We start from the raw sequence: 20,974 nt of genomic DNA on the forward strand, positions 1-20,974 counted from the left end.
GAATGCACTACAAAGACAATATATTTGATGTTTAAACTCATAAACTTTTATTTTTTTTTGCAAATAATAATTAACTAGAAATTCATGGCTGCAACACGTGCCAAAGTAGTTGGGAAAGGGCATGTTCACCACTGTGTTACATCACCTTTTCTTTTTAACAACACTCAAACGTTTGGGAACTGAGGAAATTAATTGTTGAAGCTTTGAAAGTGGAATTCTTTCCCATTCTTGTTTTATGTAGAGCTTCAGTCGTTCAATAGTCCGGGGTCTACGCTGTCGTATTTTACGCTTTATAATGCGCCACACATTGGGAGACAGGTCTGGACTGCAGGCGGGCCAGGAAAGTATGCGCACTCTTTTTTTACGAAGCCACGCTGTTGTAACACGTGCTGAATGTGGCTTGGCGTTGTCTTGCTAAAATAAGCAGGGGTGTCAATCAAAAAGACGGCGCTTAGATGGCAGCATATGTTGTTCCAAAACCTGTATGTACCTTTCAGCATTAATGGTGCCTTCACAGATGTGTAAGTTACCCATGCCTTGGGCACCAATGCACCCCCATACCATCACAGATGCTGGCTTTTCAACTTTGCGTCGATAACAGTCTGGATGGTTCGCTTCCCCTTTGGTCCGGATGACACCATGTCGAATATTTCCAAAAACAATTTGAAATGTGGACTCGTCAGACCACAGAACACTTTTCCATTTTGCATCAGTCTTTCTTAGATGATCTCGGGCCCAGAAAAGCTGGCGGCGTTTCTGGATGTTGTTGACAAATGGCTTTCGCTTTGCATAGTAGAGCTTTAACTTGCACTTGCAGATGTAGTGACCAACTGTATTTAGTGACAGTGGTTTTCTGAAGTGTTCCTGAGCCCATGTGGTGATATCCTTTAGAGATTGATGTTGGTTTTTGATACAGTGCCGTCTGAGGGATCGAAGGCCACAGTCATTCAATGTTGGTTTCCGGCCATGCCGCTTACAAGGGGTGATTTCTCCAGATTCTCTGAACCTTTTGATGATATTATGGACCGTAGATGTTGAAATCCCTAAATTTCTTACAATTACACTTTGAGAAACGTTGTTCTTAAACTGTTTGACTATTTGCTCACGCAGTTGTGGACAAAGGGGTGTACCTCGCCCCATCCTTTCTTGTGAAAGACTGAGCATTTTTTGGGAAGCTGTTTTTATACCCAATCATGGCACCCACCTGTTCCCAATTAGCCTGCACACCTGTGGGATGTTCCAAATAAGTGTTTGATGAGCATTCCTCAACTTTGTCAGTATTTATTGCCACCTTTCCCAACTTCTTTATCACGTGTTGCTGGCATCAAATTCTAACGTTAATGATTATCAGTTTGAACATCAAATATGTTGTTTTTGTAGCATATTCAATTAAATATGGGTTGAAAATGATTTACAAATCATTGTATTCTGTTTATATTTACATCTAACACAATTTCCCAACTCATATGGAAACGGGGTTTGTACGAAAGCATGCAGAACATTGTTAATTATGCATACAGAATGTGTTGTATTTGATTTGAAGCTTTTGAGCCAGCAAATTGATACATGGCGAAATACGGACCTTTACCATTCAACCACTCTCGGACAAAGATTTGAAATACTTTTTGTTGGCCTTGGTTTCTAGTTGCTCAAACTTCGGGGGGAAAAAAAGAGAACATCCGACAGTCATTTGCAATTCATTTGTTATTTAACATTTGCTGTGGCTGTGGGCAATGTCATATTTGTATGCAGCATGATCATTGCGACAGGACAGACAGCTTGCAGTGTCAATAATTCATGTCTCTGTGGGGCCAACCATTTTCTGGTTGTCGCCGCGGCGTCAAATTAAGGGGGCCGCGCAAAGTAAATGGATGTATATTACTTGCAACACGAATCGGTTAACCGCTTATTTTCTAAGGTCAGTAGTCCTAAGGCAGCGATGTTGTTAATTGTGTTCATTCGTATAAAAGCCAGACTGGTGTTTCTATTTATAAGGCTTGTTTAAGAATCCTGAAGCATATCCATGAGGCAATGGGCACATGTGTTTCAACCACATGCATATTTGCTTGCATGTGAGGGATTGGAGGTTACTTCATGAATTAAAGTGAAGCACAAGGATTCCATGAAGAGGCAGTAATCGGCAGCTGGGTCTTGAATATTATACGCAAGAAATACTGCCTATACCTATACTCTCTAGCATAGGTTTAGGCAGCTGCGAGGTTTGTTCTCCCGGGATGCAAACGGACTATTCCGGACAAGGCTTGCAGATAGGAACATATTTAATAATAGTCTTCACTCAAAAAGGTACAGAAATGGAAAACAACCCCAAAGACCGCCTTAAAAAACAGAATTAATTAAAATTGTTTTTACTGAATGAGACACCCAGAATGTACGTGTAAATAAAGAATGTGGGATTTACAATATTAACTATGAACAATAAAACACGGAATATTGACATGTGACATATTTTACAATAAAGCGAAAAAGCAACAAAAACGCAACAAACACAGCCAAATCCGAACGCGAAGGGTAAAACAACCCCACCTACAATTGGATATATGTTATATATCACTAAGCTTTAGAACTTTATTGTGAAAATCTCCTTCCGCGTCTATCCTTGACACCCACATTTCAGGCTCTGGAAACACTCTGTGGAAACGCTCCCCACCCACACTGCTTGGTGCCTCGTATGAGCTGCTGTGACTTAGATGACCATATTAACTAATTAGATTACCATAGTAACTAATTAGATTACTATAGTAACTAATTCGATTACCTTGGTAACTAATTAGATTACAATAGTAACTAATTAGATTACTATGGTAACTAATTAGATGACCATAGTAACTAATTAGATTACAATAGTAACTAATTAGATTACCATGGTAACTAATTAGATGACCATAGTACCTACTTAGATTACCATAGTAACTAATTTGATTACCATAGTAAGTAATTAGATGACCATAGTAACTAATTAGATTACCATAGAAACTAATTCGATTACCATAGTACCTAATTATATGTCCATAGTATCAATCAATCAATCAATGTTTACTTATATAGCCCTAAATCACTAGTGTCTCAAAGGGCTGCACAAACCACCACGACATCCTCGGTAGGCCCACATAAGGGCAAGGAAAACTCACACCTAGTGGGACGTCGGTGACAATAATGACTATGAGAACCTTAGAGAGGAGGAAAGCAATGGATGTCGAGCGGGTCTAACATGATACTGTGAAAGTTCAATCCACAATGGATCCAACACAGTCGCAAGAGTCCAGTCCAAAGCGGGTCCAACTCAGCAGAGAGAGTCCCGTTCACAGCGGAGCCACCAGGAAACCATCCCAAGCGGAGGCGGATCAGCAGCGCAGAGATGTCCCCAGCCGATACACAGGCAAGCAGTACATGGCCACCGGATCGGACCGGACCCCCTCCACAGGGGAGAGTGGGACATAGAAGAAAAAGAAAAGAAACAGCAGATCAACTGGTCTAAAAAGGGAGTCTATTTAAAGTAACTAATTAGATTACAATAGTAACTAATTAGATTACCATAGTAACTAATTAGATTACTATAGTAACTAATTCGATTACCATGGTAACTAATTAGATTACAATAGTAACTAATTAGATTACTATAGTAACTAATTAGATGACCATAGTAACTAATTAGATTACAATAGTAACTAATTAGATTACCATGGTAACTAATTAGATGACCATAGTACCTACTTAGATTACCATAGTAACTAATTCGATTACCATAGTAAGTAATTAGATGACCATAGTAACTAATTAGATTACCATAGAAACGAATTCGATTACCATAGTAACTAATTAAATGTCCATAGTAACTAATTAGATTACAATAGTAACTAATTAGATGACCATAGTAACTAATTAGCTGACCATAGTAACTAATTCGATTACAATAGTAACTAATTAGATTACCATAGTAACTAATTAGATGACCATAGTAACTAATTCGATTACCATAGTAACTAATTAGATTACAATAGTAACTAGTTCGATTACTATAGTAACTAATTAGATGACCATAGTAACTAATTAGATTACAATAGTAACTAATTAGATGACCATGGTAACTAATTAGATGACCATAGTACCTACTTAGATTACCATAGTAATTAATTTGATTACCATAGTAAGTAATTAGATGACCATAGTAACTAATTAGATGACCATAGTAACTAATTAGATTACCATAGTAACTAATTAGATTACCATTGTACAGGGGTAGGGAACCTATGGCTCTAGAGCCAGATGTGGCTAGTTTGATGACTGCACCTGGCTCTCGGATAAATCTGAGCTAACACTGTTTAACACAATAAGTAATGACTAATTCCAATTGTAATCAAAGTGTTAAAAATAATGTTCAAAATATTAAACATGCTCATGCATTTAAATCCATCCATCCTTTTTTCTACCGCACTTTATTTATTTTTATTTTTTTTCGCGCTGGCCCTCCTGGGGGTTCTTCAGACCACCAAGCACCGACAAGCCTGTTTCTGGGTTACGATATTTTTTTCATTTTTCAATAAGTCTCTCAGTTGCTTTCCAGCAATTGTCTTTTTCTCTTTCGTTCTCGCTCGCGCTCTGGCTCCAGCTCCAACCCTGTCGTTCCTCCTGGCTGCTGCTTATAACAGAGCGACAGGTGATTAGATAACAAGGCCCCGGTGGGTTGTCTACGCACCTGTCGCTGATTTCGAGGCCGGTCCTGGCACGCCCCGCTTCGCTGCAGGCCCTCAGGCCACGCCCCTCCATAGTTCAGAATATCAATGTTATTACAAAGAATAAGAGACATATTATACTCTAGTAATGTTGGTCTGACTTAAAAATGCACGCGTTTAGTTGTGTTCAGTGTTGAAAAAAAAATTATATGGCTCTTACGGAAATACAGTTTAAAATATTCGGATTCTTGGCTCTCTCAGCCAAAAAGGTTCCCGACCCCTGCCATAGTACCTGGTATATCATGCAAAAGTGCAGATTCCAACCATTAAAAGACTTAGTATAGTTGAAGACTTACGGTCATTAGAAAACTTGAGTGCACATGATAATGGCAGCTACACTTTACATCTTAGAGATCTAAAAAAAATATTTGGGAATGTCCGGCGGGCCAGATTGAAGGGTTGCATGTGGCCCTCTAGGCTTAGTTTGCCCAGGTGTGGTCTACAGTCATCTTAAAGGGGAACATTATCACCAGACCTACGTAAGCGTCAATATATACTTTGATGGTGAAGAAAAAAGACCATCTATTTTGTTAAACCGATTTCCGAACTCTAAATGGGTGAATGTTGGCGAATTAAACGCCTTTCTGTTTATCGCGCTGGAGGCGATGACGTCAGAATGTAATACAGCCGCCATTTTCATTTTCAACACATTACAAACACCGGGTCTCAGCTCTGTTATTTTCCGTTTTTATGACTATTTTTTGGAACCTTGGAGACATCATGCCTCGACGGTGTGTTGTCGGAGGGTGTAACAACACTAACAGGGAGGGATTCAAGTTGCACCACTGGCCCGACGATGCCAAAGTGTCTGCCGCCAGACCCCCATTGAATGTGCCAGAGTGTCTCCACATTTTACCGTCGATGCTAAGACAGACATGGCACAGAGATGTATGGATAACCTGCAGATGCATTTGCAACGATAGTCAACGAAATCAAAAAGGTGAGTTTTGTTGATGTTGACTGCCAGCTAATCAATGCTAACATGCTACGCTAATCGATGCTAACATGCTATTTACCGGTGGTGCTAAAGCAGACATGGCACAGAGATGTATGGATAACCTGCAGATGCATTTGCAACTATATTACGTTTCCTTCCACCCACATTTAATGCGAAAAAAACACTTACCAATCAACGGATTTAAGTTGCTCCAGTGTCACAAGATGCGAAAGTCCTGATCGTTTGGTCCGCACATTTTACCGGCGATGCTAACGCAGCTATTCGGCCATGCTATGGCTATGAATAACGTCAATAGCTATTCGCTCAATAGCTTCAGTTTCTTCTTCAATACTTTCATACTCCAACCATCTGTTTCAATACGTGCGTAATCTGTTGAATCGCTTAAGTCGCTGAAATCCGAGTTTGAATCCGAGCTAATGTCGCTATATCTTGCTGTGGTATACCCATTGTTTGTTTACATTGGCAGCACGGTGTGACGTCACAGGGAAATGGCCAGTGTCTTCGCAGAGAGCCGAAAATAAGGCACTTCAAAGCTTTATTTAGGGATATTCCGAGACCGGTAAAATTTTGAAAAAAACTTCAAAAAATACAACAAGCCACTGGGAACTGATTTTTATTGTTTTTAACCCTTTTGAAATCGTGATAATGTTCCCCTTTAACCTCAGGTCCCGGTTGTAGTAATTACCCTTTCATTTTTTTTTTTATGTGAGATTTTTGTTAAATTTATATTCCGCCATCATAATAAAATGCACACATGCAAGCCTCGATCTTCAAGGCCAGCAAACTGACAATTAAATGGTTAACTACATTAATTGGGTAAGTAAAAGTAAAGATCAAACCTGCCGTTTACAATTAATGCTATGCTAACCCCTTAAAAAGTACAAAGGAGCCTTTGTATTTTAGATTTTGGTTTCATTTTGGAGGACATCAAGTACTTCCACAGGAGCCAACTTTATGTTGTCAGGAAGATCAAACAATGCTAATTTTTTGGGGGGAAGATTTGTGCTATGCGCCTACATTATTCATCGAGGTGTTTGCTCCACTGCTTTGCTTGCTGACAGGGGCTTGGCTAATGAATGCTTTTTTATTTGATTAAAAAAAAAGGATTTTTCGTTACCACGCCGCCTGTTTATCCATCCATCCATCTTCTTCCGCTTATCCGAGGTCGGGTCGCGGGGGCAGCAGCCTAAGCAGGGAAGCCCAGACTTCCCTCTCCCCAGCCACTTTGTCTAGCTCTTCCCGGGGGATCCCGAGGCGTTCCCAGGCCAGCCGGGAGACATAGTCTTCCCAACGTGTCCTGGGTCTTCCCCGTGGCCTCCTACCGGTTGGATATGCCCTAAACACCGTTCAGGTGGAATCCTGACCAGATGCCCGAACCACCTCATCTGGCTCCTCTCGGTGTGAAGGAGCAGCGGCTTTACTTTGAGTTCCTCCCGGATGGCAGAGCTTCTCACCCTATCTCTAAGGGAGAGCCCCGCCACCCGGCGGAGGAAACTCATTTCGGCCGCTTGTACCCGTGATCTTATCCTTTCGGTCATGACCCAAAGCTCATGACCATAGGTGAGGATGGGAACGTAGATCGACCGGTAAATTGAGAGCTTTGCCTTCCGGCTCAGCTCCTTCTTCACCACAACGGATCGGTACAACGTCCACATTACTGAAGACGCCGCACCGATCCGCCTGTCGATCTCACGATCCACTATTCCCCCACTTGTGAACAAGACTCCTAGGTACTTGAACTCCTCCACTTGGGGCAGGGTCTCCTCCCCAACCTGGAGATGGCACTCCACCCTTTTCCGGGAGAGAACCATGGACTCGGATTTGGAGGTGCTGATACTCATTCCGGCCGCTTCACACTCGGCCGCGAACCGATCCAGTGAGAGCTGAAGATCCGGGCCACATGAAGCCAACAGGACCACATCGTCTGCAAAAAGCAGAGTTTAGGTCTATATAAAAATCTCCCTTAAAGACTCTTATAGAATACACACTCAGCAGGGCAAAATCTGGATTGTACAGACGTTCTTATCTCTGTATCACAACTTTCAGAGTTTGTGCATCGCCAAATTCAAGCACTTTTTTAAAGACTTTCAAGTAGGGCTGGGCTATATGTCGAATATACTCAATATATCGCGGGTTTGTCCGTGCACGATATAGAAATTGACTATATCGTGATATTTGAGTATACGTCCTCACACAGTTTCTTTTATCTGCATGCATTACACTTCTCTCACTCTTTCGTGTCTCTCCTTCTCACAGATACATAAAACAAGCGCACCTTCTTACATACGTCACATACGTGTCCGCCCTCGCGGAGCAGACAGGCAGCGACAAGGTAAAGTTAGCTGTGATGCTAACAGTGTGGTGACAAATGAAGGAAGAATTAATTCCCACGAAAAACAGCAGGGAGTCCATCGTCTGGCAGGGGTTTTGGCTTCAACTGGGAAGATGTTTTACAAGTATGCCGCAAAAGCGTTGCTACAAAAAGTAGCAGCATTGCTAATGTGTAGCATCATTTGAAAAGTCACCTGCTAGAGAATGAAGAGTGCTTGAAACTCCGCATGTCAACATCTACGGCCGGTGCCGCACCAACAAAATGCCCAAGCAACCATTTCTACATCAACACCGTATGAAAAAAATTGTCAACAACAGAAGGAGATAACGTCCGCATAATGAAGGACATACACTATTTGATTTCCTATTATGCAGCTCATTTTTATTTGACACTTATTGAAATATCTTGTGTGACATCGTGCACAAAAGTGCACTTTATATGTTTTAGGGCTGTGAATCTTTGGATGTCCCACGATTCGATTCAACATCGATTCTTGGGGTCATGATTCGATAATATATCGATTTTTTTCGATTCTATTCGATTCGGTTCTCGATTGAAAAACAATATTTTTCCCATTGAAAAGAATTCTGTATTCATTCAATACATAGGATTTCAGCAGGATGTACCCCAGTCTGCTGACATGCTAGCAGAGTAGTAGATTTAAAAAGAAAAAAGCTTTTATAATTGTAAAGGACAATGTTTTATCAACTGATTGCAATAATGTAAATTTGTTTTAACTATCAAACAAACTAAAAATATGACTTATTTTATCTTTGTGAAAACATTGGACACAGTGTGTTGTCAAGCTTATGAGATGCGATGCAAGTGTAAGCCACTATGACACTTTTATTTTTATTTTTATAAATGTCTAATGATAATGTCAATGAAGCATTTTTAATCACTGCTATGCTGAAATTATAACTAATATTGATACTGTTGTTGATAATATTCATTTTTGTTTCACTACTTTTGGTTTGTTCTGTGTCGTGTTTGTGTCTCCTCTCAATTCTTCTGTTTATTGCAGTTCTGAGTGTTGCTGGGTCAGGTTTGGTTTTGGAATTGGATTGCATTGTTATGGTATTGCTGTGTAGTGGTTTGTTGGATTGATTAAAAAAAATAAAATAAAAATTAAAAACAACAAAATCGATTTTTTTAAAATGAGAATAGATTCCGAATCGCAAAACATATTCGATTCGTTTTCGAATCGATTTTTCCCACACCCCTAATATGTTTTAAACTATTGTAGTGGTGTTACGTACAAAATGTGCACTTTGATTTAGTGTTTTTTTGATATATCATCTTAATGACATCATGCACAATAGTGTACTAATAGCTTGTTTCTTGCACTTTCTATTTTGGAAATGACAATGTTTGTGCCACTTCTTAATAACTGTTAAATAAATACACTTTTGGTCAATTGACTTAGTATGAAAGTTTAAAAGTAGCAATTTTTAATGCAGTATGAAGAAAAATGTTTTAATGTAGACACATAGAATCATCATACTGCTGTGATTCAAGGCCAGGGGTCTCAGACATACGGCCCGCGAGACGTTATTTTGTGGCCCCCACCTTAATATGAAAGTTTAATGTTAGTGCGGCCCGCGAGTTTTATGTGAATGGCGCTTGACAGCGTTGTGTTTTTTGGGTCCAAAATGGCTCTTTCAACGTTCTGGGTTTCCTACCCCTGCATTAGTGGAAAAGCGGCAAATGAGTGAAAGCGACAGAGACGTTGCCATGGAGACAAGGGTTTTCTTACGTGCCTGGCTGCAGTCACACCGTGACACCTGGACTAATTCAAACCGTTATTTGTTGTTTTTATTGTTTAATTTGCATTGCCTCACACGATGAACACTACATATATTTCTATATGACACCGGATAACACTCACTTTTTTGCGCTCGCTATCCTGGTACTTTCCCGGCTAATATCCGCCGACCCCCGTGTTGCTGTAGGGAGGAAAAGCGGAACGACACGCATTGCAGAAATAACATTATTCTCCGTACGTCGACTATATACAAATATATTCCACAACCCCAAACATGTCTTTTTCAAAGCCTGCAGTGAAGAGAAAGGTTAGTGATGAGCAAAGACAATCCCAGGAAAAGTGAGGGATGCAATATTTCACCCCGACGTGTCTTGTTTGCACAGAGAAAGTTGCGGTGCATAAGGAATAATTTGAAATGTGGTTATACGCCTAGACATGCTGAGGAATATGCAACGTTTTTTTTAAAGGGGAACATTATCACCAGACCTATGTAAGCGTCAATATATACCTTGTTGTTGCAGAAAAAATACCATGTATTTTTTTAACCGATTTCCGAACTCTAAATGGGTGAATTTTGGCAAATTAAACGCCTTTCTGTTTATCGCTCTGGAGGCGATGACGTCAGAATGTAACACAGCCGCCATTTTCATTTTCCACACATTGCAAACACCGGGTCTCAGCTCTGTTATTTTCCGTTTTTTTGACTATTTTTTGGAACCTTGGAGACATCATGCCTCGACGGTGTGTTGTCGGAGGGTGTAACAACACTAACAGGGAGGGATTCAAGTTGCACCACTGGCCCGAAGATGCGGAAGTGTCTGCCGCCAGACCCCCATTGAATGTGCGGGAGTGTCTGCACATTTTACCGGCGATGCTAAGACAGACATGGCACAGAGATGTATGGATAACCTGCAGATGCATTTGCAACGATAAAGTCAACGAAATCACAAAGGTGAGTTTTGTTGATGTTGACTCATGTGCTAATCAGACATATTTGGTCACGGCATGACTGCCAGCTAATCGATGCTAACATGCTACGCTAATCGATGCTAACATGCTATTTACGCTAGCTGTATGTACATTTGAAACTAGATACCCACATTTAATGTGAAACAAACACTTACCAATCGACGGATTTAAGTTGTTCCAGTGTCACAAGATGCGAAAGTCCTGATCGTTTGGTCCGCACATTTTACCGGCGATGCTAATAAGGCAGCCATGCTATGGGCCACTTCATTAGGTACACCCACGCTATGGCCGAATAGCGTCAATAGCTATTCGCTCAATAGCTTCAATTTCTTCTTCAATTTCGTTTTCGCTATCTGCCTCCATACTCCGACCATCTGTTTCAATACATGCGTAATCTGTTGAATCGCTTAAGCCGCTGAAATCCTAGTCTGAATCCGAGCTAATGTCGCTATATCTTGCTATGGTAACCGCCATGTTGTTTGTATTGGCAGCCCTGTATGACGTCACAGGGAAATGGACCGTCGCATCGCAAATAGCGAAAATCAACAACTTTAAAGCTTTTTTTAGGGATATTCTGGGAGGTGTAAAATTTTGGAAAAAAAACTTCGAAAAATAAAACAAACCACTGGGAACTGATTTTTATTGTTTTTAACCCTTTTGAAATTGTGATAATGTTCCCCTTTAAGAATTTCTTTTTGCGGCCCAGCCTCACTCAGACTCTGCGTCCAGTGGCCCCCAGGTGAATTGAGTTTGAGACCCCTGTTCAAGGCTAAGGCAAAATATGGAGATATATATTTTGTATCATGACATGCCCTAAAAATATCGAGATATTAAAAAAAGGCCGTATCGCCAGCCCTACTTTCAAGATCAATTTTCCAGTTTTTCCAGTACCCTTCAAAAGGCAAAAACCTGTGTGAATCAATCCATAGCATTGTTGTTTGAGGTCACCAAATGCTGTCTGTAGGAAAAAAGTGGAAAATCTGCTAAAACGTAAGCCTAACATTGAACCAACAGTTATCATTAACTGAGTGGGGCATAGTGTGACTGTTCAATGTCATTGGTGTTTGCAAACGTGTCTCCGTTTGTGTTGTTTTTCACATTTCTTGTTCTTTTTCTTACCTACAGCACTCAATGGCATCAAACAGCACGGATTGAACCATAACTTATTTGTGCTTGTAAGCTGCATAACGTGATGTAAATACATGCAAAATGTCAATTTCACTCATTTATTAACAACACTGTTCCACATTAATATAAGGAGAATCAATTAAAGGAAAATATTTTGTTTGTGTCACAACACCCCAATCCCCTTTCATTCAGCACATCGAGCCTTATGACTCTAGCTATGACAACAAATGAACAAAAAGACAAGAGTTAACTGGTTTTGCTTTCACTGAGGTAGCCAGACAAGTTAAAGGGGAACATTATCACAATTTCAAAAGGGTTAAAAACAATAAAAATCAGTTCACAGTGGCTTGTTGTATTTTTTGAAGTTTTTTTCAAAATGTTACCGGTCTCGGAATATCCCTAAATAAAGCTTTAAAGTGCCTTATTTTCGTTCTCTGCGAAGACACTGGCCATTTCCCTGTGACGTCACACAGTGCTGCCAATGTAAACAAACAATGGGAATACCACAGCAAGATATAGTGTCATTAGCTCGGATTCAAACTCGGATTTCAGCGACTTAAGCGATTCAACAGATTACGCATGTATTGAAACAGATGGTTGGAGTATGAAAATATTGAAGAAGAAACTGAAGCTATTGAGCGAATAGCTATTGACGCTATTCATAGCCATAGCATGGCCGAATAGCTGCGTTAGCATCGCCGGTAAAATGTGCGGACCAAACGATCAGGACTTTCGCATCTTTTGACACTGGAGCAACTTAAATCCGTCGATTGGTAAGTGTTTTTTTCGCATTAAATGTGGGTGGAAGGAAACGTAAGATAGTTGCAAATGCATCTGCAGGATATCCATACATCTCTGTGCCATGTCTGCTTTAGCACCGCCGGTAAATAGCATGTTAGCATCAATTAGCGTAGCATGTTAGCATCGATTAGCTGGCAGTCAACATCAACAAAACTCACCTTTGTGATTTCGTTGACTATCGTTGCAAATGCATCTGCAGGTTATCCATACATCTGTGCCATGTCTGCCTTAGCATCGTCGGTAAAATGTGGAGACACTCTGGCACATCAATGGGGGTCTGGCGGAAGATTTCTTGCCACTTTGGCATCTTCGGGCCAGTGGTGCAACTTGAATCCCTCCCTGTTAGTGTTGTTACACCCTCCGACAACACACCGTCGAGGCATGATGTCTCCAAGGTTCCAGAAAATAGTCGAAAAAACGGAAAATAACAGAGCTGAGACCCGGTGTTTGTAATGTGTTGAAAATGAAAATGGCGGGTGTGTTACCTCGGCGACGTCACATTCTGACGTCATCGCTTCCAGCGCGATTAACAGAAAGGCGTTTAATTCGGCAAAATTCACCCATTTAGAGTTCGGAAATCGGTTAAAAAAACATATGGTCTTTTTTCTGCACCATCAAGGTATATATTGACGCTTACATAGGTCTGCTGATAATGTTCCCCACAACGACCAAGAAATGCATTCAACCATGGTGAGTCAAAACTACAAAATCATTCATATTAACTCAGCTCTAAGTTGTGAAAAATGTTACAAATTCTACATTAAAGTAGAGCTTGATGCTTTTTTCCTAACATCAAAAACGGGGGCAATTTTTAAATAGTTCAAAAATGGTAAATAAATGGGTTATACTTGTATAGCGCTTTTCTACCTTGAAGGTACTCAAAGCGCTTTGAAACAAATTCCACATTCACCCATTCACATAGGCGGAACTGCCATGCAAGGCCTTAACCACAATCAGGAGCAAGGGTGAAGTGTCTTGCTCGAGGACACGACGGACGTGACTAGGTTGCTGGCACAGACACTCTCCCAGCAGCGCCACGCCGTCCTTTGATAGGTTACCTTTAAGTAACCTATCAATACGAGGCTACTGAAAATATATATTACCAGCTGGACCTAAGCCTACTGTTCAAATATTTAGGCTACAAACTTCTGTTTTTTGTGGTTTTAATTCCAGCTAATTGTTACCAATGAAAATAAAATCAGACGACTCAACATGGCTAGCCGACAGTTGTGAATGACTAAGTCATAGAAAATAAGTTGACATTTATATTTTCATAGATAGATCAATAAAGTACTATCTATCTATGAAAATAGGAATGTCAACTTTTTTTCTATAGTCGACAGTTCCAAGGTTGTGAATGACTAAGTTATAGAAAAGAAGTTGACATATATATATTTTCATAGATAGATCAATAAAGTACTATATCTATCCATCTATCTATCTATCTATCTATCTATCTATCTATGCACTGAATGTCATGGCTAGCGGACATTTGCAAGGTTGTGAATGACCAAGTTATCGAAAAGAAGTTGACATTTATATTTTCATAGATAGATCAATAAAGTACTATATCTATCTATCTATCTATCTATCTATCTATCTATCTATCTATCTATCTATCTAACTATCTATCTATCTATCTATCTATGCACTGAATGCCATGGCTAGCCGACAATTGCAAGGTTGTGAATGACCAAGTTATCGAAAAGAAGTTGACATTTGATATTTTCATAGATAGATCAATAAAGTACTATATCTATCCATCTATCTATCTATCTATCTATCTATCTATCTATCTATCTATCTATCTATCTATCTATCTATCTATGCACTGAATGCCATGGCTAGCCGACAATTGCAAGTTTGTGAATGACCAAGTTATCGAAAAGAAGTTGACATTTATATTTTCATAGATAGTACTTTATTGATCATGGCTAACTTAGTCATTCACAACCTTGCAACTGTCGGCTAGCCATGATCAATAATGTACTATATATCAATCTATGAAAATATAAATGTCAACTTATTTTCTATAACTTGGTCATTCAAAACCTTGCAACTGTCGGCTAGCCATGATCAATAAAGTACTATCTATCAATCTATGAAAATATAAATGTCAACTTATTTTCTATAACTGGGTCATTCACAACCTTGCAACTGTCGGCTAGCAATGATCAATAAAGTACTATCTAGCTATCTATGAAAATACAAATGTCAACCTCTTTTCTATAACTGGGTCATTCACAACCTTGCAACTGTCGGCTAGCCATGATCAATAAAGTACTATCTATCTATCTATGAAAATACAAATGTCAACCTCTTTTCTATAACTTGGTCATTCACAACCTTGCAACTGTCAGCTAGCCATGGCACTCCGTGTTTACCTTGGAAATATTGTGCGCTAACGTCAGCTGAGCTTAGGTTTTTAGTTGAGGAAAGGTCTTAACATTATAAATTATCATCGACAAATTGCTTTTTTTCCTTTCATAGCTCGTAATAACTGTCCGTAATTAACATGTAATCTAGCGCTGGTCTCAGTTTAGGTCTAGCATTGATTGATTGATTGAGACTGTTATTAGTAGATTGCACAGTACAGTACATATTCTGTACAATTGACCACTAAATGGTAACACCCAAATAAGTTTTTCAACTTGTTTAAGTCAGGGTCCACGTTAATCAATTCATGGTACCAAAAGTATTACGACTGGTTGGCATAGTGATGCCAAATTGGTCCCTTCGTGGATGCGTCGACATGAACACAGCAACGGTAAGTTTAAATGATTTATTAAACTTAACAAAAGCAGACTATGAACAAAAACACTGGAGCTAACAGACAAAATAAACCAAGGGCACTAGCATGAAAGCTGGGAATAGAAAATACAAAAACTATACTTGGCACGAAGGCACACAAAAAGGAAAAACAATTTATCAGCGTGAGAGCTGGAATAAAACAAAGGCTTAGCGTGAAAAGCTAGCGAGAATATACATACGGGTAGTAAGTAGACAGTCGTGAATGTTGCTCGAAGGCAAATTAGAGTCCCAGAAAGAATAATGAAAAGGGACGGGCTTAAATAGGGAAGTAATCAAAAAGTGACAGGTGTGCAGAAACCGTGATTAGCAGGTGGGGTCAATGACAACCATGGTGACTGACTAAACAGGAAGTAAGAGGGTAGAACGACAGAGTGATACAACAACTGGAAGTATAAACAATAATATGTGGTGATCCAAGTCGCGGATCGCAACAAAAAGGTTAGAAAAAAAAAAACGTTGACTAACTTGTAGGGCTGGTAATCTCTGTGGCTTACCTTTCTTAATGACTCGAGAGACCCGACTCTTCCATTGCGAAAAACTGGATTTCCTTTTCGCATACTACCCGTGGATTTGGTCCACGTTTTATCCAAAGTTTGTCATTTTCCATCCAATTGTCATTAAAAGGACAACCTTCCGGCATGACGGACCGATGCACCACTGTCCTCTTGGGGGCGACAGAGAGCTCTGGTATGACAACAACCTAATGCAGGGGTCGGGAACCTTTTTGGCTGAGAGAGCCATGAAAGCCAAATATTTCAAAATGTATTTCCGTGAGAGCCATATCATATTTTTTAACACTGAATACAACTAAATGCGTGCATTTTTAAGTAAGACCAACATTTTTAGAGTATAATAAGTCTCTTATTCTTTTTCATAACATTGTTATTCTGAAGCTAACCAATAATAAATAAAATGTCATGTCTGTTGATCATGTTTTTGTTTGGCCATGTGCTGTTTGTCCTTTGGACTCTTTAAGTTCCTGTTTTTTTTTCCACTCCCTTGTCTGGTTTCCTTGGTTACTCATTTTGTCCACCTGTCTCTGGTGGACAAAACGCCCGCTCACCTGCTTCCCGAGCACTAATCAGAGGCAGTATTTAAGCTCGTCTTTGCCAGTCAGTCGCCCTGTGCTGACTTGTTTAAAGCCTTGCCATAGTTTCGTGCTTCATGCCATACTAAGTAAGTTTTGTTTGATTTATGTTCTTAGTCTGTTTATGCGTTAGCTTTGTTTCTTTAGCCCTAGTTGTGCCTCCACTGTGAGCGATTTTTGTTTGTATATTTTTTTAGTTAAAATTAAATCATGTTTTTACCTAAATGCCATGTGCCGAGTAGTCCATCTGCCTTCCTGGGAGAACGACTCCGCAGCAAGCTGCAACCCGCCCCATCGTGACATAAAATACTTCTTACCATTAATGCGACTTCTTGAACTAGTGCGGTATAAAACGGATGGATGGATATAAATGCATGAGAACGTTTTATATTTTTGCACGTTATTTTTAGCACTGTGATTACCAGCGAAATTATTCATAATTATAGCGTTAAGCAATGCCAGCTAAGATTTATCTGAGAGCCAGATGCAGTCATCAAAAGAGCCACAGGTTCCCTACCCCTGACCTAATGTAAGGGCTGGTGCAAAGCCAACAGATCAAGCGTGTAGCGTTCATTTTTTAAGGAAACTTTTTTTTAATTTTTCTTCCATTGTATAATTAGCCTGTTGAGTCAGACTGCCGAGAAATATGCCAATCATTTCCAAGCACTTCGAACCTTGAAAACACTAAATTAAAATCCAATCATTTACAAGGTTTTTAAGCACTCGTACGAACCTTGTACTTTGAATAATTGCATTGCCAAGGACCATGGTCAAGGTCAAGGTCAGGTAACTAATTCAGCTAAACAGCAAACGTTTTGTTCTAAGGTCACAAACAATTATACCAGCACGAATAAGCATACAAGAAAATACCTTCAAAACTTAAGAGCAAAATGGCACTCGAGTACTAATGTTTAAAATATGATAAATAATCAATGAGCTTGTGTTCATAATTTACTGGTTCCGAGAAATTCGGCTTGTATTTGCTTGCTACTCATGCCTCAACCCCACAGTTATACTCACCTCTACCAGTTGCTATGGAAACATGTTTCTCTCTCTCTCTCTCTCTCTCTCCCACTCTCGGTGGTTCTACGTGGTGTTGTGATGGTTCGGCATCCACACAGGTTGCCCACAACATTTTCCAAACAATGATTTTCAGATGAGTTACATTCCTCCGAGAAACCTCATTGTGTTCACATGGAACATGTTGACGATTCACTTCAGTGTCGGCATGTGCTAGTACGAGATAGGATACATTCCTGTAGAATTTTATCACTAAAGGACAAAAGATTCACCATCATGCATGGTTTTAAAACCTCCCCCATTACAGAAGCGGAACCAACAGGAACTAATGAATTTGTATTTATTTCAAAGCGCCTGGGTTTTGTAACCGCCTCAATGCCACGAGGCTTCAACCTGATTTTTTTGAAACGGACAAACAAACGGTTCCTATTCGGTCAATCTGTGATCATTTTAGTCTGGGTGTTAATTGTATGGTTCAATGGTTAGGGAAAGTGCAACGGAGTCAACTTCTGCAGAAGCTTACAAGTGAGAATGGTGTCTGAGCACAAGAGTTAATGGTTCTGTGACGGACCTTGACACCTAAAATACAGTCAAACCTCTGTTAGCACCCCCCAGATTGCCAATAATTTCATTGCTAAATAAGTAAGTGAAACTAAAGCATTTGATACCATGAATTGATTAACGTGGACCCCGACTTAAACTAGTTGAAAAACTTATTCGGGTGTTACCATTTAGTGGTCAATTGTACGGAATATGTACTGTACTGTGCAATCTACTAATAAAAGTATCAATCAATCAATCAATACAATTAATCAAAAGATTAAAAAAATAAATAATTCAGGAGTCACCAGTCCAGCTACACTCCACTTTTCATCAACGGCACAGCAGTGGCGATGGTAAGCAGCACCAAGTTCCTGGGGGGTGCAGATCACTGACAATATGACCTGGTCCCTACACTTGTAAAAAGAGCTCAGCACTTTTTGCGTCGGGTGAAAAGAGCAAAGTTCCCTCTCCCCCATTCTCACCACATTCTCGAGACACATGATAGAGAGCCTACTGACCAACTGCTGCTCTATCTGGACTGGAGCCTGCAGGGCCTCGGACTGAAAGTGCTAAGGACGGCGGAAAAAACTAATCAGAACTACTCTTTCTCCAATCCAGGAAACCGCAAAAAGCCGCTGCCTGACCAGGGCTCAGAAAAAATCTGCAGAGACTCCTCCCACACTAGAGATGCGCGGATAGGCAATTATATCATCCGCATCTCCAGAGTTGTCATCCACCCGCCGTCCACCCGAACCAACATTTTATCAGAACCGTACCCGCCCGCCAACCGCCCGCTGAAATTGGAGCGGCTAACGTTCTCGCGACTATCCAATAGCGTTCATCCTGATGACAAAAATAAGGGCGTGCTGTGAAGCCATTGCCTTAGACACCTTCAACAACATGTACGAACCGATTGTTGGTCCGGCAGCATGTTGTGTGCAGCTTCCGCAATTACACGTTCAAGATTGAAAGGCATACTGGGTGATACAGAGTACACTGATGGTTGTGATATAAACAACTTTAACACTTACTAATATGCGCCACGCTGTGAAGCCACACCAACCAAGATTGACAAACACATTTCGGGAGAACATCCTCACAGTAGCACAACATAAACGCAACACAAAAAATACCCAGAATCCTTTGTATTCATGACACAGCCTGAATATATTTTGAACCCCCGCCCACCTTACCGACGCACGGGGGCGGGGTTTGCTGCTAGGAGTGTATGAAATAGTCAGGAAGTGTCATGAATACAAAGGATTATGGGTATTTGTTGTGTTGCGTTTATGTTGTGTTACTGTGAGGATGTTCTCCCGAAATGTGTTCGTCGTTCTTAATTGGTGTGGCTTCACAGCGTGGCGCATATTACTATGAGTGTTAAAATTGTTTATATCACAACCATTAGTGTACTCTGTGTCACCCAGTATGCCTTGCAGTCGTGTGCGTGTTGCTGCGGAAGCCGCACACAACATAATTCTGGACTGACAAGCAGATCGTACATGTTGTAGTAGGCGACAAAGACAATGACTTCATAGCACGCCCTAATACTTATTATCTGGGTAACTACCGGAAGTCATTCATGAGAATAATAGCGTCCCTTATTGTCTTCTTCGCTTTATGACACGCGTCTTAAATGGCTCTTTGAATGGCAAAGGATACCGATCACAGAACCATGCATATCAAATATTTCCGGATGGTTCAACCGCCACCCGCCCGAATCTAATTAAAATCTATTTTTTCGTCATGTCACCCGCCCGACCCGCGGTTTATCCGCGGACTCCGCGGATGAGACCGCTCTATCCCACACCCACCTAGGACCGTTTTCACTGCTGAACTCTAGAAAGACGTTCCGCAGCCTCCGTAGCAGACCCTCCAGGTTCTGAAACAGCTTCTTAATCAGGACATAAGAATCTTGAACGCATCATAATAATCCCCCTCAATTCCCCCCAAAAATGGATTAACTGGCTGGAATAAAAAGACAATATAACATACATCCATAAACTACATGCATATGCAAAAGTGCAATATATTTATCTGTACAGTAATCTATTTATTTATATCTACACCTTATTGATTTTTTATCCTGCACTACAACAAGCGAATGCAACTTTTCGTTCTTATCGGGCCCGTAAAGTTCAAATTTGAATGACAATAAAAGGAAGGCTAAGTCTAAGTCTAATCCGAGTGTTGGTCTTAAACTGGGCGAACAAACGTCTACAACACTAAATATATCCTGTGGCATACCACAGGTATCAATACTGGGACCAAAATTGTTCAATCTTTATATAAACGACATGCTCCTCCACATGGAGAGGAGCCGGATGAGGTGGTTCGGGAATCTGGTCAGGATGCCACGCGAACGCCTCCCTAGGGAGGTGTTTCGGGCATGTCCGACCGGTAGGAGGCCACAGGGAAGACCCAGGACAGGTTGGGAAGACTAGATAGATAGATTAGATTAGATTAGACTAAATTAGATAGTACTTTATTTATTCCGTCAGGAGAGTTCATTCATCCATCCATCTTCTACCGCTTATTCCCTTTCGGGGTCGCGGGGGTCGCGGGGGGCGCTGGCGCCTATCTCAGCTACAATCGGGCGGAAGGCGGGGTACACCCTGGACAAGTCGCCACCTCATCGCAGGGCCAACACAGATAGACAGACAACATTCACACTCACATTCACACACTAGGGCCAATTTAGTGTTGCCAATCAACTTATCCCCAGTGGGAGGAAGCCGGAGTACCCGGAGGGAACCCACGCATTCACGGGGAGAACATGCAAATTCCACACAGAAAGATCCCGAGCCTG

General features: G+C 40.7%; 1 protein-coding gene across 10 annotated transcripts in view; it reads right to left on the reverse strand.

Moving 5' to 3' along the window:
- Positions 1-20,974, reverse strand: part of ncam1b (neural cell adhesion molecule 1b) — a 364,821-nt gene that overhangs the window by 212,636 nt on the left and 131,211 nt on the right. The gene's annotated exons all lie outside the window — the stretch shown is intronic.

This window comes from Nerophis ophidion, linkage group LG18 (assembly GCF_033978795.1).
Source record: "Nerophis ophidion isolate RoL-2023_Sa linkage group LG18, RoL_Noph_v1.0, whole genome shotgun sequence".
Taxonomy (NCBI): Eukaryota; Metazoa; Chordata; class Actinopteri; order Syngnathiformes; family Syngnathidae; genus Nerophis; species Nerophis ophidion.